The sequence below is a fragment of the Rattus norvegicus genome, chromosome 15, assembly GCF_021556685.1.
Source record: "Rattus norvegicus strain SHRSP/BbbUtx chromosome 15, alternate assembly SHRSP_T2T, whole genome shotgun sequence".
Lineage (NCBI taxonomy): Eukaryota > Metazoa > Chordata > Mammalia > Rodentia > Muridae > Rattus > Rattus norvegicus.
In genome coordinates, this window is record NC_141548.1 from 96,798,050 (window position 1) to 96,823,270 (window position 25,221).

General features: G+C 37.2%; 1 long non-coding RNA gene and 1 other non-coding gene across 3 annotated transcripts in view; both read left to right on the top strand.

Moving 5' to 3' along the window:
• The window catches only part of LOC108352972 (uncharacterized), a 40,906-nt gene extending 17,410 nt beyond the window's left edge, over nt 1-23,496 (top strand). Inside the window, exons 3-4 of one of the 2 annotated variants that reach the window (XR_015638556.1) lie at nt 14,756-14,903; nt 23,269-23,496. This is a non-coding gene — a long non-coding RNA (uncharacterized LOC108352972). The remainder of the gene's footprint in view (nt 1-14,755; nt 14,904-23,268) is intronic. The other variant, XR_015638555.1, reaches the window with a different exon arrangement.
• Nucleotides 137-243, top strand: LOC120097305 (U6 spliceosomal RNA). Its single transcript, XR_015639230.1, has one exon. It is a non-coding gene; the product is annotated as a U6 spliceosomal RNA (small nuclear RNA).
• Nucleotides 23,497-25,221: the final 1,725 nt, after the last annotated feature.

Below are 25,221 nucleotides of genomic sequence, written 5' to 3' on the forward strand. Positions count from 1 at the left end.
TTATACTGGTTTTATTATTGTTTGCTTGACAGAGAGCCTCACTATGTGGCTCTTGCTAGCTTGAAAATCCCTATGGAGATACTTTCTGATTTTAGTATTTTTAGAACCGTGTTTTTATTAATAAATTAATAAATTTGCGCTTGTTTAGGCAGCACATATACTAATATTGGAACAATACAGAGAAGATTAGCATAACCCCTGTGCAAGGATGACACACAAATTCATTAAGCTTTCCATATTTTCTTCTATCAGACTTTCAGAGAAGACCTAATAAAAATACTCTTCAAACTATTCCACAAAATATACAGAAGGAGCATTACCCAATTTGTTCCTTGAAGCCACATTTAAGCTTATACCTAAACCACAAAAAGACCCTACAAAAATTCAGAGAACTTCAGATGGATTTACCTCATGAATATCGATGCAAAAATTCTCAGTAATGTTCTTTCAAATCTAATTCAAGGACACATCAAAATGATTGTTCAACATTCAAGTAGGCCTCATCCCAGGGATACAGGGTTGGTTCAATATATGGAAATCAATCAAAGTAATCCAATATTTAAACAAACTCAAGAACAATAAAAAAATCACATGATCATCTCATTAGATGCTGAGAAAGCATTTGACAAAATTCAACACCCCTTCATGATAAAAGTATTGGAAAGATTAAGAATTCAAGACCCATACCTAAACATAGTAAAGGCAATATGCAGCAAACCAGTAGCTAGTATCAAACTATATGGAGAGAAACTCAAAACATTCTCATTAAAATGAAGGACTAGACAAAGCTGCTGACTCTCTCCCTACGTATTAAATGTAGTATTTGAAGTCTTAGGCAGAGCAATCAGACAACAATAAGAGGTCAAAGGGATACAAATTGGAAGTGAAGAAGTGAAAATATCACACCATTTGCAGATGATATGGTGGTATAAATAAGTGACCTCAAAAGTTCCACTAGAAAACTCCTAAACCTGATAAACAACTTCAGCAAAGTGGCTGGATACAAATTCAACGAAAACAATTTAGTAACCTTCCTGATAAACAAGCCGAGAAGGAAATTATGGAAACAACACTGTTCACAATAGTCACAAAAAATGTAAAATACCTTGGTATGACTCTAACCAAGCAAGTGAAAGATTTGTATGAAAAGAACTTCAAGTCTCTGAAGAAAGAAATTGAAGAAGATCTCAGAAAATGGAAAGACCTCCTATGCTCATGGATTGGCAGGAATAATATAGTATAACTGGCAATATTTCCAAAAACAATCCACAGATTCAATGCAATCCCCATCAAAATTAAACTTAATTATTCATAGATTTAGAAAAAGCAATTTGCAAATTCATTTAGACTAACAAAAAACCCAGGATAGCAAAAACTGTTCTCAATGATAAAAGAACTTCCCGGGAATCACCATCCCTCACCTCAAGGTATTATAAAACAATCATGAAAAAACTGTATGGTATTGTTACAGAGACCGGCAGGTAGATCAACTGAATAGGATTGAAGACCCAGAAATGAACCCACACACGTATGGTCACTTGATCTTTGACAAAGGAGCTAAAACCATCCAATAGAAAAATGATAGCATTTTCAGCAAATGGTGCTGGTTCAACTGGAGGTCAACAAGTAGAAGAATGCAAATGGATCCATTCTTATCACCCTGTACAAAGCTCAAGTCCAAATGGATCTAAAAGGGAGAGCATCTTCATAGAAGAAGGGGGAGGAAATATGGGAAAGGGGGGAAAGGGGATAACATTTGAAATGTAAATACATGTAATATCCAATAAAAATAAATAAAAAACTAAATAAAATCACAAATGTTTTAGATATATAAAAATTAGTAAATAAATTAATGCTTTAAGAGATAAGGTTTTCCTGTGTAGCCCTTGATGTCCAGGCTGACCTAGAACTCAGAGATCTGTTTGCCTCATCCTTCCAATTACTGGGATGAAAATTGTGAACCAGTACCACCTGGTCAATACATTTTTTTAATAAACTCTATTATTTGGTTTTACTCTAGTCCCTGGGCCTCCTAGTCTCAGGTTCTAGATCACCTAATCAATGTCAGGCACAAGTTTTATCTTTTAGAGTAGGCCTTAAGTTAGACCAGTTATTGGTCGGTTATTTCCACAAGCTTTGTAACACCAATAAACAAATCTTGAAGGCAAGGCAGTATTGTGGAGCACTCATAATACCATGTCAGCATTAAGAGTACTTTCTCATGCCGAAAAATGCCAGGGCATAGGTGTGAAGATTCTATGACAACACTACTTTGACTTCACCATGTTCAATCACTTGTATAGGTGTTCCCTTCAGCAATGGGGTCTTGATGTGAGTTTGTGAAAAGAAACCTATATTCTGGGCCACAGACTCTGCTGGTTCACATGAGACTTCTTTGGCCAACAACTTCATTAGAATAAACCCAATCCCAGTAATGGAAGCTATATTTGGTGACAACAGATTGCCTTTGGGACTCCATCTTCCTCATTGTTTGGAGATTTCAATTAGATCGCCTTCATATATGTATATATTTTAGGGAGCTCCTACTTGATTAGGAGTCCATACTACCCCTCAAATGCCCCTTCACTTCTCATCTCTTCCCATGTGCATTCCTTCATTCCCTTCTTCCCTTTTCTGCCCCACTTGATTGTGGTGTTACACTCCCCTATCCATCCATAACCATTTTTACTTTATTTTTCTTAATGTGCCCTAAATCCCTTACTCTGTCCCTATGATCTGAGGTTCTGTGGATTGTATCTTGGTTGCCATTGACAACTAATATCCATATATAAGCAAATACATAGCATATTTCTTTTTCTCTGTGAAGCCAAATATCGGATTATTATTGTTTCTGGTTTTTTTTGTTTTGTTTTGTTTTGTTTTTTCTAGTTCTATCCATCTCCCCACAAATTTCATAATTTCATTTTTATGGAGCATTTTCTTTATTCAGTTTTCTGTTGATATATATCCAAGTTGTTTTAGATTTCTGACTATTATTAAAAAAAGCATCAAAAACATGGTGAACTGTGGTAGGATGTAGCATCTTTTGGCTATATGTCCGAGAGTGGTGTCCTGGCTAGTTTTATGTTAAACTATACCTTTGGTACAGGTAAAGTTATCTGAAAGGAATGAACCTCAATTTACAAAACACCTACATAAGATACAGCTGCGGGGCAATTTCCTATTTAGCGATTGACACAGGATGGCTCAGCCCACAGTGGGCTGTGTTACTTTTGGGTTGGTTCTATAATAAAGCAGGCTGAGTAAGTGATGAATAGCAAGCCAGTAAGCAGCACCCTTCCGTGGCTTCTGCATCAGCTCCTGTTTCCAGGTTCCTACTCTGAGTTCCTGCATTGAATTCCTTCAATGATGAACAGTGCTATAGAAGGAAAAACCAAATAAACCTTTCCCTCTGCAAGTTTCTCTGTTCATGGTGTTTTAATAAAGCAATGTAACTATGAAAAGTGGATCTTGGGGTAGATCAATTCTCATATTCTTGAATAACACTGATTTCCATGTTGGCTGTATGAGTTTGCACTCCCAACAGCAGTGGATGAGTGTCCTTCTTACTCCTCGTCTTTGCTTGCACAAGGTTTTACTAGTTGTATTAATAGTAGCCATTCTAAGATGTAATCTCAAAGTAATTTTGATTTGCCTCTTTTGGTGGCTTATGATGTATATGATGGTTTGTATATGCTTGGCCCAGGGAGTGGCACTACTAGAAGGTGTGGCCCTATTGTAGTAGCTATGTCCTTTTTGGAGTAGGTGTGTCACTCTGGGTGTGGATTTTAAGACCCTCTTCCTAGCCACCTGGATGCCAGTATTCTGCTAGTAATCTTCAGATGAAGATGTAGAACTCTCAGCTCCGCCTGGACCATACCTGCCTAGATGCTGCAGCGTTCCCACCTAGATGATAATGAATTGAACCTCTGAACCTGTAAGACAGATCCAATTTAATGTTCTTTTTATAAGAGATGCATTGGTCATGGTGTCTGTTCATAACAGTAAAACCCTAAGACAATATGTTTCCTTACAAGAAGACATCATACTAGTATCTGATCTTTCAAAACACAGGATGTTGTCTTCTCTTTTATACTTTCTGAATTTTTCATCAGCTTTTATAATTTTCAATGTATGGAACTTCAACTAATTTTATTCCTAGATAGTTGCAAATATTTTGTAATAGCTAGGTTAATTTTTCATAATTATTGTAAAAAATTCTGCTTCATTTTTATTTCTGCTAGTTTGCTAGCGGATATAAAGTATTGTTCCTTGTGTGTGTGTGGAGGGGTGTGTGTGGCTGAGATGACTCAGTGTCCTGCACCTATTCAATATACGTGTTGCTTCTAATAGTAGTTGGCTTTAATCTTTAACCTGTTTCTGTTTAGGAAGGTATCATCTACAAAAATCATCTACATATGGCTGATAAAAAACAAAACAACTGGGGTTGGGGATTTAGCTCAGTGGTAGAGCACTTGCCTAGCAAATGCAAGGCCCTGGGTTCAGTCCCCAGCTCCGAAAAAAAAAAAAAAGAAAAGAAAAAAATGAAAAAACAAAACAACTTTGTCAAAGAAGAAGGAGAATAAACAAATGCTGACTTTATCACATACGAATGATAACTAAAATAAAGAAATATCAAATTAAAATTTTAATTAACTGGACCTTGTAATGTAGATGAATTATCCTGGCATCTTTGGAAGTTAAACAAGTTTAGTGTATGACTAAGACATATCTGTATATGTGTATGTGTGTGTGTGTGTGTGTGTGTGTGTGTGTGTATGTGTGTGTGTGTGTGTTTTAAAAACCTGTAAAATGTCCCCTCTTCTTGGATTTATCCACTCAATCATTAACTTCTGAAAACTACTATATAATGTTCCAGATAATACTGTGCTAGAATTATGCTTGTAAGCCAGAGGACTGCTGAATAAAAAAAATTAGAGAAAAACCCAAGGGCTATTATACCTCTGTGCCCAGGTAGCTACAGTTGGCCTGTGGGAACACAGATCCGGCATAAAGACTTCCTGTAACTTGGGAACATTGCTTCCGTATGACTCAGCTTGGGATTTGTTTTGTTTTGTTTCTGACAGCACCCAGGCAATCTTCTAGTTCTCTCCTCTGCTGTGGGGAATCTAAGAAGAAATTGTTCCCCTGTGGTAGGAGACAGCTGCGACAGGCACAGTTTTATCACAAGTGTGCAAGAGACATATTTTCCATTAACGTTACAGATGGGATGAGTTTGCGGAACAGATAAAAGAGAACAAACGCTATGAAACCGTGGATAAATAAATCGAGATTACTATAAACCCAAACATTAAAAAATCAAGGAGTTTTTTAACTGAAGATAAATTAGGAAAAATGAGTAAAAAAATTAGCAAGTAAAATTATACTTTCTATAAGTACTTTTATATGTGTATGAAAACAAAAAGGCCTTAAAATCTAAAATGGGAGACAAAAGAGGAAAGTAAGCATGAGAGCAAAAGACCTGTGAAATCTGCCTAAATCATAGCTCCAAGATCCCAAGAGAACCTTCCTAAGTAGATCCCAAATCCAATTTGTGAGGCGACTGAAATGAGACCTGACTAGAAATTTCAGGATGGGAACCTCTGTTGTATCTGTGTGTGGCTGTGCACTGTGGCTGTAGATCCCCTCTTTCACATTGCATACTGTCTTACGATCTGTCTTACTGTAATGGTTCCCACATCTGATTCCATCCACTTGAGTTTAATGCAAATAAAACAGGTTTGCAGGGAGCAAAAGTTGGACAACGTTTAAAATTAAAGTCCAAGTCAAACTCTTAAGCAAAACAGGCTCTTAGAGAGCTGTGGAAAGAAGAATAATGCTTCCTAAAAATAGAGGTACCGGACTTCTGGGACCCAGAGAACGATGATGCATAAAAAGTATAACTAACATGAAAGAATGAGACCCCGACATAAATTAAATATTATGCATGATGTGGATGGACCTTCTGAGAGAAAATGAAGAGAGAGGAGAGGATGCAAGCGTATGGAATAAAAAAAAAAACATGAAGGAAGGACTCGGAAATGTGAGAGACGCTCAAACTGATGTGGCTGCCTCTGAAGATAGAGGAGAGGGCCATCTTCCAAGCGGTGTGGGCAGCTCCTGGAAGCTGAAATCCAGTGTGGGTTGCCATCTTACCAAGAGACAGAGACGTCAGGCCTCCTGCGGCAAGTTCTGCGTACGGCTAGCAACTTAGACAACTTCAGAAATAGACGCTCTTCTTCAAATCCAGAAAGAAACTGTCTTGACAGGCTGATAAAACCAGGGTTGGGCTTCTGAAAGGCATGACTATAAAAAAGAAAAGCAGTAAATGTGTTATTCTGAAGTGTTAAATTTACAGTCATATGCTATGGTGGCAAGGAAGCCCATGGTTTTCAAATCATTAATCTGTCATAATTATGTGGCTGGATATTATGAACTCATTTTGTGAGCCATGTCGCCAAGGGATTTGTTCAGGAGTTTTATTTTCATGACAGTACATAAGGCAGTTGATTACATTCCCATTGTTCAGATAAGAATGTAAAATCTAGGAATAAAGAAGTTTTGCAAAGGCAGCACAGCCTTGTAACTATTAGGTAAAATATGACAGACTTGGTTTTAGGCCTCTACAGACTGTATTTATGTTTGTGTATATATGCTCTTGGTAATGCCTACTGATACCTTACACCTCCAAGATGCTTTGAAGCAATAATTAGATGCTTTATGGAAATGAATCAAGTACTTTACTGTCAATTGAATGAGAAAAATATTTTAATAAATATGCGAACAATACAAATTACCACATGAAATTCCTTTAAATACATTTGCTTCAAGTTGTTGGTGAATATATTTACGAAGTTTATGATTAAATATTCTTCGATACATTTTAAGACTTAGCTTAAAATCAATTTTAATTAATCATAAATAAAATACGGTCATCTAATTATGTGTGAAATATTATCCCTACCCCGAAGTTATTAAGCTCTAAATAAAACTATTTCTGGCTAATTTTTTAAAGGGATACCCCAAAACATTAATAGTTTACACAGCCTGTATTTAATGTAAAGAATATGTTTATGTGTGCTTTTGCATGTAAGTGTGTAATGCACATGGAATCTTGAATATGACCTGGCTTGTCAATCCTATTCCAGAGGTACCCACTTCAGTTTGAGATAGGTCTGGTTTTGGCGATCACCTGGGCTAGGCTGGCCAATCAATCCTGAGAATGCTTTTTTTTTTTTTCGTCAACATGCCCAACACTGGGATCATAAAAGCTTGACACCTTGCCTGGCATTTCTTACACTGGTATTTGATATCAGGCATAAGTCCTCATGCTAACGTGGCAAGCAGTGTTTGAACATTACTCTCAGGTCAGCTTTCATGTATACATCAAAGCAGATGTCATTCATGTTTCCATTATCTATGTTGTCCTGAGGATACGTGTAATATTACAGCCACTACTTTTTTTTTTTTAAATCCTTTTCTTTAGAACGACCTCGCACTGAAATTTATACGTGCAGCCATCCCTCTTTTCTTGCAGTGAGGTAAGAGAGCAGGAGTTTTCCTGTTGCCCATGTTCACATGAAACTCTACTATGTACTCCAGGCTGGTCTTAAACCCAGGATGCTCCTGATTCTGCCTTCCAAGTATTGGGTTACAGGAATATAACCAACCCCTTTGAGAAACCTCAAGAAACCCTTTTCAGAAATCATGTATTTTACAAATATCCTATGTTCCTATTTTAAAATGCACCTGACATTTAGTATATGATAATTATAGTGGAGTATATGCAGTGACTTGTAATAGTTCCAGAAAAGGAACCACGAACTGAACAAAGAAACAATCTCTGTTTTAGGTGTCAGACAGATGATATTTGCTGGGTTATGCAGTGTTGAGTTTTAATTGTCAGCTCTGAATGTACTTTTTCATGAATGAAAATGAATGAAAAATTTTCATGTAGCTAGACTAGGAGTATGTCTCTGGGGATTACCTCGATTACATGACTTGATATTGGAAGTTCAAGCCTGAAGCTGAATTGTACCATTCCCTGGGTGTGACTTGGACTGTATAGAGAGTAAAATCCAGGCATGATCCATTCTTTCTCTGCCCTTGACCATGGCTCTAAGATGCTGCTTTACTTACCTGCCTTGACTTTCTTGCAGTGATGTACTGAAACCTGGTGTTGTAAACCAAATAAACCTTCCTCTCTTAAAGATATTCCTTTGAGGTAGTTTATCAAAGCAACAAGAAAGAAAATTAAGACAGAAATCGTACGTAGTGGTAGTAAGGTAATATTTATATTACCTTAAACTTTAACATACGGCTTTTGAGAAACTGAAGCAAATACGTTCTATGAATGGGGAAGTATTTGATATGCTGGACTACAAAAGATATAAGGCTGGAAGCAGAGTTTATTAACCCATTATAATGTAAGCTTGGAAGACAGTAACGCTTAGAGAAATGCAGACATTGGAGGACCAGCCTACGAGGTTTTAAATAAATCAAAATTATTAGGGATTTGAATGCGAGCTATTCTACCGATGTGCTGTCCCAGAATCTGGATACATTATATCTGTGTCCTAAAGACTTGAAGAGGATTAAGCTATACATTGATGGACTGATTTGTTTTAATGAAAAAAAAAATTGTAGGCAGGAAAGTATAGTGGTTTGTGCTATAGAAAAAGTTGTAACTAATAAAGAGGCCAGTTGCCCTGCAGAGAAACGTCCTGTACTTATCAAGTGGGATGCTGAAAGGTCTTGTGGGGAAAACTCACCCAACAGAAGTTCCATGTTTCCAGGATCTGAATTCATCTAAGTCTAAGATGAAAGGATTCTCTCCTTCTTGAAGGATGATAGGCCCTATAGGGAAAGAGTTCCTTCAGGGTCATCAATAAAAGATGCTACACATGTGATCCAAGTAAGCCAGGCTGTGCCTTGAAGCAGAAATTGAAGTTTTAAATGTTGTGCCTCTGAAGGCACCAGGAGTTCATGTGCTCTACGTATACATGCTGGCAAAAATCCAACATTCATTAAAACATTGAATGCTGAATGAATGGGTTTGCCCTGGGCTTTTAGAACCTCAAAGTCTTCTTTCACTGACATACATTCTCCATCAAAGCTACAGTTGCTCCAACCTAGTCTGCCTCTGCAGTCTTCAATCAGAGGATTAAATAGCCCTTATAAAGGGGATGCCTAAGACCTATTAGAAAACACAGATATTTAGATTGGGATTCATAACAGTAGCAAAATTAGTAGTTTTTAAGTAGTAACAAAAATAATTTTATTTGGTTGTCACTACAACGTGAAGAACTACCATTAGGATGGTTGAGAATTATTGTCTTAATCCTTCCTAAACAGTATTTGCAGTCTATACATGCAAATACATGAGGCTATGAGGGCCATTCTCATTCAAATCACAATATTCACGCCGAAGAAACACTTTAAAAGACAAACTAGGGTAGGTAGATTTCTAAGGAATTTTTAAGAGTACTTTTTGCTATATCATAAGAGGATTGAAGAAAGAGCTGCAGAACGCAGGGACTAGCAATAGATGTCTTTAAGTTTTTGGACATTTCTAGATGGCAAAAAGATTCTAAATTTAAAATATTACTGCAGAAATCTTGGCAGACAAGAAAAACTGAGGCTTTGTTATATAACCTTGGCTAGAATATCAGACAGAACCAGAGCAAAAGGATCTGATAGCAGAAAGAGGCTTCTCGACATTTTTGTGGGCCTGGCAAAGCCTTCCCATCAACTCTACTTCAAAGGTATAAGTACATTAACTGTCCCTCAGTCATTCTTGTAGAGGAGGTGAACAAGGAGAAGAAATTCCCTCAGAAAGCCTTACACGTTTCATCTGACCAATAAATAGAGTAAAACTAATTGAACCAACACAACCCACGTTTTTAAGAACATTGTTTCATATCAATTATTGCAACTTCATCTGAAGATGAACTCAAACATCTTAGACCCCCAAATACTAACGACAAGAAAACTAATAATTATGTAATGGGTAATTACTGTTTGCCTGAAGGAAGGAGGTAACTGTAATTGCCAGAGCCTAGAGTATTACCTTTGAAGAGGTGGGTAATGAGTCTCAGGACTTGCAGAATAGTCACGGAACTCTATTAGAATACAGCTATGGTGGTTTGAATAGAAATGCCCCCCAGAGTCTTATGGGATGGAATGGTTGGCTATAGGAAATAGCACTACTAGGAGGTGTGGACTTACTGAAGTAGGTGTGTCTTTGTTGAAGGAAGTATGTCTCTATGGAAGGCAGGTTTTAAGGTCTTATATGCCCAGTGTAGCTCAGGGTCACCTTCTGCTGCCTGTGGATCGAGATGAACTCTCAGCTCCTCTGCCCACATGCTGTCATGTTTCCTTCCATGACAATAATTGAAACCCTACCCAAGACAAAGCCTGATTAGATTTCATAAATTCCTTGAATTTGTCTATCATTTACTCTCTGTCTTGGTTGTTCTTAGTTGACAACTTGACTTTATCTGGAAAGAAGTAAAACCCAAATGGCTAGGAACACCTGTCAGAAATCATTTGAAATGGGAAGACCAACTTCCCATCTGGATCTCTGAGATGGGAAGACACACCTCTAATTCAAACCTTCTGAGGTGGGGGAGATGGACAATTCATCAGGCCACACCTACATAAAACAAGGAAGAAGTAAACTTGCTTCCTTGGCCTATTTGCTCTTTTAGAGAATCTATTCCTTCACTGGTAACAAAGCTTACTTTTTTCAAGATTCTGCTCTATCCTGGATCAGTTTAGATAATTAGCTGCATGGACTAAACAACTACTGGATCCTTAGACCTTCCACTGTTAGACAGCCATTGTTGGGAAATGGACCACAACTTGTAAGCCATTTTCTGCATCTCTCTCTCTCTCTCTCTCTCTCTCTCTCTCTCTCTCTCTCTCTCTCTCTCTCTCTGTGTGTGTGTGTGTGTGTGTGTGTCTGTGTTTGTGTGTGTATGTATATGTGTTTATATATGTATGTATGTATTTCTTGCGTATTACCTCAATTCACTCTTTTCTTGTGTCATTTTTGTTCATCTAGCAGAAAACATCGATATAGGAACCTTAGGGGTAATACGGCACTTTTCCAACGAATGAAACATTAGATTCAATGCAAGCAACCTAACTAATATATACATATATTCGTGTGTCTTTGTTTCTTAAATTCTTTTACTCTATTACCTGAGTAATATACATTCACTCTTAGATTTCTTCTCTTGCATCAGTGATCTTGAATATGTATCACTGTGTATGATCTATTGCATTTTGAATAAAGAATTTCTGTACCTCATAGTTGTAATTAAATAATTAGAAGCACATGCTTCATCCACACTTCATTTAGACAGATAAAGAAAATCTAGGCCTTAACCTACGATAATAACATTATGGAACTCTTTGGGACATTGATGGAGGGAGACGAAATGAATCTAGGATGCCTATGGATTATGAGGCTCAAGATAAGCAGGCAGTGCTGTGGCAGAATTTCTGGCAAAGGTAGATTATGTCATAATAGCCAAAAAGTGAGTACTTTGGTGTTACACAGCAATTATAAACTATTATTAAATTGATGCATGCCTTTACTGGGATGGTACATTTCCTAAACATACACTTGAATGCCATTGTCTCACAATGGCCACCAAAGGAGTCCTAACCATGTTGTTGTAACTATTGAAGGTCAACTGCTCGACCAGTCAGCCTGGAACTGCATCGCTTACATTAGTTAGGTTGGTTGCATTGAAACAGAGGATTCTTTTGTCTGGAAAAGTGCCATATAACCTTGAAGCTTTCTGTACTTACGGTTTCTGCTGAATGAAGCAAAGTGTCACAAGGAAACAATGAATTGAGCCAATAGGCAAGAAACTTATAAATAAGCATTCATACCGTTTATGAAGAATAATAGACTAAAATAGTACGCTTCTCATTAGTGGCCAATGACGATCCATGGATGATATTTTCTTAAGAGCTCTTCATTCTTAATTTTAATATTACAAGTTTATAGCATATCTATTGTTCATGTCAGTTAAATTCAATTTTATCATGGCTCCTCATCAAACTGTATCTCTGTTACTTGAAGCCAAAGTATTCCTGCTAATGAAATTCGCACAGAACTATAAAGTTTTCTACTGATGAAATGGACTAAAAGCCAGCGATAGACAATTTAATATCCTTAAAATGTTTTGCCTTCATCTTGGCATATATTTAAACTTTCTGCAGTGGATATTAATTTCTCATTATTTTTCTTTTATGCCTATTTTTCTAGTTTTTTTGAGAAATATTCTTATGTTACTAGACTGTCTTATGGCTATTTTTTTCATATTTTTAAAAATATTCTATTATCATAGTGTAATGGTTACTTTCAAACTTATCACATCATCAACCACTAAAGAATAACTGATTTCTTTCTTGTCCTTTATTCATCAGGTCTCATATTTTGCCTTCCGTGGTCATTTCCCTTTTTGTCCTAACGTATCCTCAGATCTTTCTTATATCTTACATCAATTCCTTTAAGCTACCTGTTTCCATTTCGTTGCCCAAATACTTCCATGAATTTCTATTTAATTTCCCATTATTTCCTTTTACACTTTTCTCTACATATTTACTAGGATCCAGTCAGGTAACTAAAATCAATCAGTATTTGTGAGGGAAGAAAAAAAGGATTCAAGTGACATCACCTAGAGTATTATGTGTGTTACTAAAGAAAAGCAGGAGTCTGGCAGAACAAGGAAGACAAAGGGAAGCCAGTGGAAATGTCAAATCTGAAGATGGGATAAACCTTCTTAGATTCCTAAAAGCCAAAAGTAAGAACCCTGAGGAGGGAATGACCATTTTGAAGAGTGTCCCCATATAAGGACATAACAGCCAGCTCCACAAACCAGCGAGAGTGTATGTTGGAAAAAAGTGGTACTTGAAATGCTGCCACAAGAAGAGGAATGCTGTATGCAAGAACTGGCTGCCCAGCAGGGATTTTTACAGAGCTCACAAGCAGAGGTGACCCATCTAACAGGCAGACAGGAAGAAGCAAGCTGCATTTCCCCCTGCTAGATACCTACCCTCTTCCTTGATTGCAAACCCTAGTACGGTGTTCAAAATCCAGCTCCATCTACACAGAGCAAATAGAGAAGAGGTGTGCATCCCTGCTAAGAGAAAAGAGAATTGATCTTAGGAAGGTGATTTCTCTTAGTAACATTGGTGCTTATGCTTCCTAAACAAACCTTTTGAATGCCATCACAGCATTATGGGAGGCCATTGACAAGCCTGTAAACAATTCTGTTATATATATTTTTCTCATATGATTATTCATCAGGAAATATCTCATAATTGTTCTTTTGATAGTAGACTCTAGGTTTTTCTAAATAAGTAGGAAGTTGCTTTCTGGACTCTTATTTATTCACCATTATCACTATTTATAATGCATAATATCTGTTTATTCTCTCATTAAATATTAACATTAATAAATCCTGATTCTGTAACTGGGGAGCTGACTTAGTGTAGCACTTTTTGCACTTTGTGCACATGCCTGAGGGACTGCATTTGATTCAATAACGCGCTACTGAAATATTGGAGGATTGAGCAAGACTTTGTGAAAATACTTTATTCTAGACTTGGAAACCATTTAGCTGCATAATACAGTGTGTAGGATTGAGCAGAGTCTCCCAAATTCGAGCATAACAGTGAGAGTGGAATAGATCAAGGAGAAGCTTCTTTGAGCAGTCAATCAAATTTTTATACATATGTAGCTCAGTTAGCATACACTCAAAACATTATAGAACACTTAATACTAGATTTTGTAAGACGTTTTATTTAATTTCATTTCCAATATTAGTGATAATAATGTGTTCTTTATAAGTTACCTCTGTTAGGGTTTTGTGGCAGAGTTCCTTGGTGGGTCAAGGTCAAGGAGAGGTCATAGCTCCTGGGGCAGAGCAGCTGAATGTAGGCTGCAGGAGAAACTTGTGTGGAGGTCTTTTAGATTGGCATCAACTTTTTGCCTTTATTTGCTATTACTAAATTCTGTCTTTATTTGCTAATGCTTGATTTTCTGTCACAGCTGGGTATTGGGGCAGAAAAATATGTGTGTCTGATCAGTTAATTTAGTTACACAATTCTTCAGGTGGCTTATAGGTTTATCATAAGAATACACATATTCAATATTTTCTGGTTTATAATTTCCACAAATTCAAAAAAAGTCTAAGTTATTTTTTCATATAAGAGAGAAATGTGAAAAATAATACTATTTTCAATATGTACTAAAGTATTTAATTGCTTCTAAAGAAAAGACAAGCCTTTGTTCTTGGCTCCTGTATAATCATCTTTAAATTTTCAGTATGCCCTAGCTGACAAATGAGTCTTTGGAAAACTTCATATAATTCAGTAGTATATTTTATTGGGAGAGGTTGAGAGTAAGTCATTACCAAGGCAATACTTTTACAGAGACTGGGAACTCAGGTTTGTTATAGAATTGAACATGCCTGTGACAGAAGCAGAGACTCAGAAAAATAAAATCCAAGATTCCCTCCTCTGTACAAAGTATTCTGGGCATATTGTTGCATTTTCTTGTTGAGGGGAGAAAGAGGGAAATCAATGTTGGGTGTTTGTCAAGATAGAGAGAAGAGAAAATCTTAATGCTACACAGAAGAATTCTTATAGATTTTTATGTTATATAGCTCTACTCATGACTGATTTTTAAGCTGTATATTTTTACACCAATCGACTGTAACCTTGAATGTTACAGTTTCCACAGTTCAAGCTCATCTAGAAATGAAGAACATGAGGCAGATTTAGCTGTTCTCCAGTCTGCAATGGTGACAGACGTGTCTTCAGCTTGAGACCTGTTCTCCATCACAACTTCCACAATGGAAAAAGTGCTTCAAATAATTTAGGTAATGAAGAAGGCATTTAATCTAATGTGACCATATTTTAGGAAGACAACATCTTAGCATTCACAATGAGGAGTTTATATAAACCAGATTCTTTGCATTATAATGTCAGGTTTTGCATATTATTTATGCCCATTGATTATAGAAAAACACTGAAATACACAGAAAAAAAACTATTCCTATTGTTAAAAATTCCAAAATGCAGTCAGATGATTGTTAATCAGAGGGGAAGGAGGTAAATGTGAGTCAGACCACAGGAATCCAGAGTGTGTGAAGCTTAGGCCTCCCTCTTCCACAGTGAACTCCACAGGTTCTCAGAGAATAACTCAAACTTTTTCCCCTTCTGTGATAATAAAATTGAAGGTCTGGCTGAGTGTCTCACTGTGTAATGAATCAGAAATGTCTTTCCTTGGTGATATTTTTATTTTAACACTTTCACTTCTGTTATTTAGACTTTCCCAATGTCATAATGTAGAAAGATACTAAGAAGAAAACAATGATTTTTACACTCTATAAATTATTGGTTGTGCACATAACAGATGAAATGACTAAAAGCACCCAAGAGTAGATCATTTGCTGATCAAGTAGAAGGACTCCCTGTACAGAAAGAACGTCATTCTCCATGTAGGAAGCTCACTTGCATGGAATTCAAATACTCAAAGAAAATTTCACCAGGTCTTGCATGCATCCATTTCAGACTCTCCGCTCCTGTAGTATTGTTTCTTAAAATTGAAACTGGTATTAACAATCCTTTCAATGGAACACATGATATTTCAATTTGATTCTGACAGTTTATGGATTGTTCTGAGATTTTATAATTCAAAGACCCATAATGATCAGTATAGTGTATCAAATAGAGACTAATTCGATGATGGAATATACAACAAATGCTGGGTTTTAGTCTTGTAGATGGAAATGGCTCTCAAAATGTCATGTTCAACTTATTACCAAAATTATGTCTTGAGAGTCACTGCAGCACATTGTAGTTGACCTCCCAAAACGTCCTTCTCAACACTGCGCCATTTTCATTGGTTAGTTGTATATGTGTTATGGGGGTCAAGCAATTCCAACAAGTTCTCAATGAGTAGGACGCCTTCATATGCCCTCCTCAACAGAAATGTGCAGGGACTGATTCTGAATATTAGATTTCAGTCCTGTGTTCAGGTTCTAAATCTATCATGCTTTATCTAGTTCACTCTCTGGAAGCTGAAATGCACTTTTAATTATTAATTAATGATTATCTGTAGAAAATAAAACTTACTGACAGCATTCCTGAATTTCTAATAACAGGTTTTTTTAATTTTCTTTCACTTTGTATTGACAAAAGTTTTCATTCAATATATTTGACCCCGTGTTTCTCCTTTCCCAGAACATCCCAGATCCTCTGTCCACACAACGTTACATTATTTTATTTATCACACTCTTCTTAGATCCAAAATCAAAACAGAGTAAAACGTAGGAGAACACATGACACACAGAACAAAAATTAAACAAAACAAACAGAAGCACATAAAACCCTTCAAAATCTTTATTAAAAAGAAAGCAGTACTTTTTATATTCCTAGACGTTAAACATTTCCATAAGTTGTAGGTAAAACACAAGTCTACTACTTCAGTGTAACTTATCTATGTTACCTGAACTCTAAATCATTGTCCTAGATTTTATTTTATTTATCACATAGGCCGCCTCATTACAGCTGTGCCCAGGACAATACTAAGCAACCAATCCCCGTTTATAGAGACTTACTGACCTCTGTAGTTGATACATACTGAGTTACGTTTGCACCTCATAAAAAGTTAGAATTTGACGTGTAGAGATAAATAATTAAAACTTTAACGTAATATACTTTCTGAGTCTCTTAAAGTCCAAAACTACATCACATCAAATACTTCCTTAGCACTCTCCTAGCTTTGGTATTTATTATCCTTAGCAATCCTAATCAGTGTAAAAATCTCAATTCTCTCTGAAATAACTGAAAATTCAATTTAAGATATGGAACTTACAGAGGCAGTAATGCAACTATCGAACATGGGAAAAATGAATCAGGGAAGATGCGATACTTATGCCGAGAGACATGAATGTCTCCAGCATGAGAGGACAACGAGATGATGGATTCACTTGATTAAGGCAATAGGAAGACAGCAATGAAATGAGAGATGCCCTGCTATCATATTACACTGACAAACATGTCCCAAGAACATCCGTGTGGAGAAATATAAGCACACATGGAGCTCTGTGAGGGGCAACTCAGGCCTCATTTGAAAAAAGGAAAAGAACTCTGCATATCTGCAAATCAAAGAAGTTCTAAAACCATGTGAAGAGGAGCGTTAATTCTAAGTGCAGGTCTGTGTCTTACGGTCTGTCTTTAGCAAGCTTTGAATGTGAGTTATAATATCTATGAGAATGTTGATATAATAGAATCATGCACACTTTTCCATCTTTTCATTTTCATATTGATTTGCATATCTTCAGAAGAAACAGCAAATGTTAATTATTGTCTCCCTCTCCAACTCAGATGTGACTTGCTGCCTTTCTGGCCAGGATCAAACAATTTTTGATAAGCAGGATACCTGGGATCAGCAAGGGCAGGAGATTGTTCGAAACCTGAGTTAGGTGTACACATTGAAAGTTATGCACGCTATCAGGGTAGTCTTGGGAAAACCTAATTTAAATAAAAAATGAGGTTTTCCAGATTGTAAGTACAATGTGTAAGTAGAAGCCTTGTTCTCCAGTACATAGGAAAATGGCATGTTCCTCATGGGTAACCGCAGATATTGGACAGTGGTTACACGTTCTTGTTGTCCTTTCAGAGAACATGGAATGCATTTGCTTCTCACATACTTTATCACGTCCAACCAGCTACCTGTAACTCAAGAGCCAAGCGATCTAGTGCTCTCTTCTGGCCTTCATGAATATCTCTGTGCATATGTCCTATACACACATTTGCCCACAAGTACACACACAGACATGTAGTTGCATGCACAAGCATGCATATGAAGACAGACATAAATAAAACATATTTTTAAAAAGGAATACTAATGAAAATGAGAAACGTTACTTTTTGACAGCAGAAACACAAATGAACAAATTGTTATGCAAGTAAGATTTAAGAAGTATTAATGAAAAGTTATGTGAGACCATGAAGTTGAGAAAATTGCATAATGTTGAATAAATTAAAATTAAATGTTAGGAGATGATATTCTCGTGGGGAAGCACGTGCATATAAAATAGAAGGCAAACAGAAACTCTGATCAAGACATAGTTGGCCAGAAAATAAACTGAATAAATATAAGGGGCTTATCAGCATAATAGCCAGGAGAGCCACAGATTTAGAGAAAAGCCATTTTGTCTTATAAACAGGATTTCCAGTGCCCTGTGAGAAAACAGCGCTGCCTATAGAAAAAGAAATAAAATTAAATTGAAAAGAATGTGAGTCCTTGATGCTTCATATCTTAGTCAGTGTTCTATGACTTTGATGACACACCCCGATCACAGCAACTCTCATAAAGGAAAGCATTTAATTGGGACTGGCTGACATTTTCTGTTTCTTTCCCTCATGGCAAGGAACATGGTGGCATGCGGGTAGACACTGTAGCTGTGAATTCTACGTCCAAATCTGCAGACAGCAGAGAGATAAGCTGAGCCTGGCTTGAGCATTTGAAACCTCAAACCCTGCCCTCGGTGACGCTCTTCCTCCAGTAGGCCACACCTCCTTATCCCTACCAAGTAACACCACTCCCTAATGTTCAAACATTGAAATAGATGAGCCTAACAGGGTTGTTCCCAGTGAAACCACCACATGTAATAACACTAAATAAATCATCTCTGTGCTATCAGCCCTAGGGATCAGAAAAAAAATAGAAATATTGTATGTCTGGATTTGGTAAAATTTGTTATAGAAACTAAAATAGCGAAGTGATGAGTTTTTAAGTGTGTACATTTTCACTAATCATATAGTAAACGGCACAGTTGTCTAGTAGATACTCTGTAAAAAGCAACTGTGGATCATGAAATCAAAGGACTTCTACACCAAAATAAAACTGTAAAATGGAGTCACAGAGGAAAGAAAGGAAAGGAATATAAAGGAATAAGAAGAGAAACAAAGCAAGAGTCATGGCAGTAAATTGTAACCAAGATGCCTGTACTCAATATAGCGTTCTTCTAACTCTAAATGTCTAGTCTCACTTTCAAAATACTGATTCCATGCCTCTCACAGGTGAGTTATTGCTAAAATTTAGGAGAAATGTTATTTCCCAGTTGATATGTAGATATAAATCACAAAAGCAGAATTGCACAATGAATGGATTCTTAAAAAAATTAGTGTTGACATATACTCTTGAAAATGAGTGTGGCTACAGATGTAGCTGGTTGGTAGACTGACTACATAGCAGGCTCAGAGCACTGGCTTTGATCCTTAGAACTCCATAAATGAGCTCAGTGGTACAGGCCTGTAATGCCAACACTTGGGAGGTAGAAGCAAGAGGATCAGGAGTTGGGGTTGGGGATTTGGCTCAGTGGTAGAGCGCTTGCCTAGCAAGCACAAGGCCCTGGGTTCGGTCCCCAGCTCCGAAAAAAAAAGAAAAAAAAAAAGAGGATCAGGAGTTCATGGCTATCCTCATCTACTGCATCTGTCCATGGGTTCCTGGACTGAAAGAAAAAAGGAGAAAGTGAGGTTAACAGTAGCCTTTATTTCTCTGGGATTTGTAACTGTGAATAAAATATGGCCAACTGTTCATACTTCTGTTGCCATGATTATCCCATGGTTATGAGCAACACCTACAAACTGTGAGCCAAGATAAATAACTCCTGCCTTAACGTATTTTTGTCAGGTATCTTAGAAACCAAATAATGTGATTGTAAGTTACAAGTCAATATTAAAACCACTTGAGTTTTCATTGACGAACCCCTGAATTTCCAATATTAAACAGAATACTAAATAAAGTAAAAGAACAGAAATTTTCTAGGAAGAATAGCTAAGGATCAAGCACTCAGCCCTAAAAAGATGCACAGAAGTAACATTTTACAGTCTTATCAGATTCTATTATATATATATATATATATGTATATATATATCAATGTAAAAAGTTGTCATGAATTTGAAGAAGATTGGAAGGAATATATGGGAGTGTTTGTAGAGGGAAAGAGAAAGGAGAAATGTCATTAAATTGTAATCTCAAAAATACACAACAAAAATGTAGAACAGAACTATTGAGTGGTCCAGTGTAGCTGAACAATGCAACCTTCTCTCAGAAGAGCAGGTTGTGAAAGTGGAGACGAACTGGGTGAACTGGCAACTTTACAGAGAAAAATCGCCCAACAATCACTAGCCCAGTGAGGTACTCGAAACTATCATCCAGAGTAACCAAGCACAGCCATCCCGGATGATGTGGTGTCAGGAAAATGTCAGCTTCTGAAGAACTTCCTCCCAAGAGTTCATAGCAGCATGAAGGCACATGAAAGAAAATATTACCTCTGAAAAATAAATATCAATGCAGAAATAAGTAGAAAGCAAACTTCTGAATGATGTGTGAGTATGCAGTGTAGATGTCAAACATAAAACTCCATGGAGTTCAGAGTCAAAGCTGTTTTCCTCCTGGAAAACAGACAGTTCATTATCAAAAATGTACATGAAAGCAGTAAGTTTGAACTATTTTGTATGTGAGTTCCATAATTATTGTACTATGATACGTCTATAGGTTTGAGGAAAGACAACAGGACTGATAATTAGTGAGTTAGCAAGGGTTCGATGTCCTCTGTTTCCCACTGGGCTTTATGCTACAAAGCAGAGTAACTCCAAGTGGTATGTGCCTCACACACATGTTGTTAGCATCATAAGAAAAGTCTGATTTTATTCCACTTCGACAAACCATCTGTATTATTGGCTCTGTGATTCAAAGACGAGGGCAAACCCAGGAGAGCAGTGATGAGGTTGCTTTATTCTCTTTTGTGCCATCAGAGCCACTTCTAAAGACGCAGACGTGTACAGCACAAACAGCAGGTGGTGTCACATGTGCTAAATTAACTCTGTCCAAATAAATCTTTCCTCTGCAATACCCAGCTGTGAAGAAAAGTAGAAACCCATGACAGTCACCCCATGATGATATTTAAAAGCACGATGCTATTGGTGGTGTCTTGAAAGAAGGCAATATGTTTATGGTTGACTGTTGGGGGAAATTTTCTGTATTTGTGTTTTCATTTCTTCTGCAAAACACACCATGATTTTCCTTCTACGCACGATTAAAATCCAGTGCCGACAGTGACAGCCTAATCAGGTTCAATAGTCTATCTCTCTTCCTCTTCTCACCTTTCTTATTATTTTTCAGTGTTGAATAGGAAAAAGAAGTGCTGAAGTCGTGTGATGACTTATTGACATGTAATGAGCAGAAAATGTAAGCATGTGCTAGACACAAGAGTAAATAGTGAAAGTTTGCCAAGATACTGCTTCAGTCTTGCAACAGCCATTGCTTCAAGTTGACCCAGATCCAAAGACATGTATGATTAGCATGTAAATTATTCTAGATATGAATAAATGTTACAGAAGTTCAGGAGAGCCGTTTAGCAAACATTCTGTCTTCTCTCTTGATGATTATAAGGAAAAGGTTTTAAAAGTCCAAGTTTATGAGAGTACCGAATGTGTAGAAAGTGAACATTAGTTCTTGCAAAGTACACTTTCAGTTTCCCCAGGCTTGCTCTTTATTCTAACCTCTCCCTAATTCTATATATTACATATAGATATTTATTTCATAGAAACAGAAATGACAGTATACATGTTTCCTGGAGCCCATGATGTGAACAAAGGAACTCAATCCTCATGGTAACTGTTATTGATGTCTTCATCTGAATGACAGAATGACAGTGAATGTTGTTAAGGGAAATGAAGAGTGAATCATGGTACCAAATATTGCTACGATGAACAATTGAGCCATTTAGTTCTCTGTTTACACTAATATTAAATTTGTTGTTAACCACTCTTCTCTCCTTCAGCTTAAGAGAATATTAAGAACATCCTTGATATTCTGCAGGAGCATAAATGAGTTTATATCATACTCCAAATAGTATTGAAGAATATAAGCTCAACAAAGATTCTGTACTGTAGTGAGAACACATGTACAATTGCCAATTGTAATTGGTAAACCTTTGGATAATTCCTTGTGGAGTTTTTGCCCCTAAAGATTCTCAGAGTGTTGGGTTGCTGCTGATGTGAATCTAAACTTTTGTCTAGTTTAAAATATATCTTTTCTGTCACACTGTTAGTGAAATATTCATAATAGTCTAACTTTTACACTATATATATACACTGTATGTATATATATATACACAAACACACACATACATTCTTTTCATAAGTTTACACTGTATATATATACAGTATATATATATATATATATACACAAACACACACACACACATAAATTCTTTTCATCAGTTTCCTATTTTTGAAACTCAGGATATTCTCCTTTTACATATAGCGAAAAGAAAAAATTATACTTAAAGTTCATAAATGGTTTAAATTATTCATATGACAGCTTATAAAAATTGTAATTGTTACTCAGATAGTATGGATATGTGAGAAGAGCATATCCACTTGAGCCATTTTCTGTGTTTTTATACAAAAACGGGATGTCATTGCAGGCAAATATATTTTTCCTTTAAAAACTAAATGACAAATACTGTTCATCCATATAACCATCAGAAAGAACAGATATTTTTCCACCTTCAAAGCCTTATTGGCACTCTCAAGAGTGACTGATCTTAGTGTGATAAAATGGTTTCCTTCTGTCAGTCTCTCTGTGAGCAGTTCATACCGGGAAAAATTACTCCCATATCACTGGTGTTGCAACGTGCACAGCATCATCCCTGATGAAAACTTGTGTTGAAATAAAAAGAGAAATTCGTGGAGAGTGGAATTAGTAGCTATCAAATGCGTAGTGGAATCCAAATTAATAGAATTTCAGATAGTTAACATGAATTTGCATGCAGACCATCAGGCTTGACAGCAAAGCCTTCGTAGGCTCAGATATTTCACTGAAACCAGCTAACTATTTAAGGCTTAGTTTTGTGATGTGGATAAATGGAGGTTCCAACTCTTAAAAATTCCCACTGAAGTAATTTATCTAATACATTACTATAGCATTTAGAGACCTTAATGTGTCGATATTTTTCCTAGCCTTGTGAATCCATCACTAGTGTGATTAGTACTTATGATAGAGCTTCAAAAATGCTTCTGTGGGTCAAGTCGAAGATGATGTAGAATCGGCATTTTTAAGACTAGACGGGCCTGATTCCTTCTTTACTGCTGGTGGTGTTTTGCTTCTAAAATTTATATTTGACAAATTAATACATTATTTTCTTACCATTTTCTTTCCAGTCTTTCCAGATTCTCTCCCACTAAAATATCTAAGAGCCTGTGCGGGTGGATCATTCTTAAGGCACAACAAGGCAAAAGATGTTCATGAACTCACAGCACACACAAAACCTGCACAAGCCCATGCCAAACGAATTCCAAAGACAAGGGAAGAAAAATGGTCGCATTGCCCTACTCATAGAAGCTATCTGCAATTGAGGAAAAATAAATAAATAAACAGTTCTCTTCAAATGTAGTGACCCTGGTATCTCAACCATACTCCGGGCAGGCCTCATTCTCAGGAGTACTTGACCAAACAAAACAGACTATATTTTTAGTGGCTTAAACTTTTCTTTGTCTCTGTCTCTGTCTCTGTCTCTGTCTCTCTCTCTGTCTCTCTCTCTGTCTCTCTCTGTCTCTCTCTCTCTCTCCCCTCCTCCCCCTCCTCCTCCCTCCCTCCCTCCTTCCCTCTCCCAACCTCCTCTCTCTCTCCTCCTCCTCCTCCTCCCTCCCTCCTTCCCTCCCACAACCTCCTCTCTCTCTCCTCCTCCTCCTCCTCCCTCCCTCCTTCCCTTCTCTCTCTCTCTCTCTCTCTCCTCCTCCTCCCTCCCTCCTTCCCTCCTTCCCTCTCCCAACCTCCTCTCTTTCTCCTCCTCCTCCTTCTCCCTCCTTCCCTCCTTCCCTCTCCCAACCTCCTCTCTCTCCTCCTCCTCCTTCTCCTCCTCCCTCCCTTCCCCTCCCTCCCTTCTCTCTCTCTCCTCTCTCTCTCTCTCTCTCTCTCTCTCTCTCTCTCTCTCTCTCTCTCTCTCTGAAAGAAGCACCAACTACAAAGCTTGCATGAGCTTGCACTAGTTCATCTGCATGCAAGGTGTGGTGGTTTAGACTGGGGTTTTACTGGACTCCTAACAGCTGCAGAGAGGTATTTCTGACTATTTTGCCCTCTCTTGGGACCTTTTCCTCCTACTGAGTTGCCTTGTCCAGCCCTGATGGACTAGGCTTAAGCCTATTATTGCATATGTTATATCACGATTGGTTGATATCTCTAGGAGAGCTGATCTTTTCTGAAGCAAAACAGAAGTATCTACTCTGAAGAGGGGAGGTTGGAGAGGGGGAAGACTGGGAGGATGGGCGAAAGAAAGGCTATATTAGGGATGTATTGTATGCGAGCAAAATAAGGAAAACCCATAACAAAAAGAAAAACATGGGCTAGAAGCTTATTTTAATAGATAGTAATTAACCCAGAGAACCACAGACAGAGAGAGACTTTGAAGTAAACAGCTCTGAGTGGTATGCCTTTTTCACATCCTCCCCTCAAAGGATTATTTTACTTGGTAATTTAGATACTCTATCCTCTTAGAAATTTAGTTCCTTTGAAAAATATAGAATACTTGCAAAAAGAAACTTATGAAACAATTAAATTTAACCAGAAGCTTATTCTTTCTCATTAATCAATTTCCTTCTGAAAGAATGTATTTACAAATTTCTACTCCCAAGCTCCTGAACCATAGACTATAACTATTTTATGAGTATAAATTTTTGAAGTGAACACAGGAAACTCCATACTTGGAATAACTTCCTAGCTATGAGCATGAAAAAGTATATAAATATTATTTGGCAAGTAGCAAGAAAAATTAAGAGGGTTAAACAATACACAGCTAACACAGTGGGTTCTAAAGTGTTATGGAAGTTTTTTAATTCATTTTTTTCATTTATTCACTTTAATCCAACTCACTGCTCCCCTCCTGTCCACTCCCCTCTCACAATCCTTCCCCCCATCCCTCAGCCTCTAATCTGAACAATTGAGGGCCCCCGGCATATCCTTCTACCCTGGCACTTCAAGTCTCTATGAGGCTAGGCACTTCCTCTCCCACTGAAGTCAGAGAGGGCAGCACAACTAGAAGAACTTATATAGAGTAATCAGACACTATTTGGAAATCGAGGTATCATATTAGTAATTTTTGTTTGTTCCAAACAACA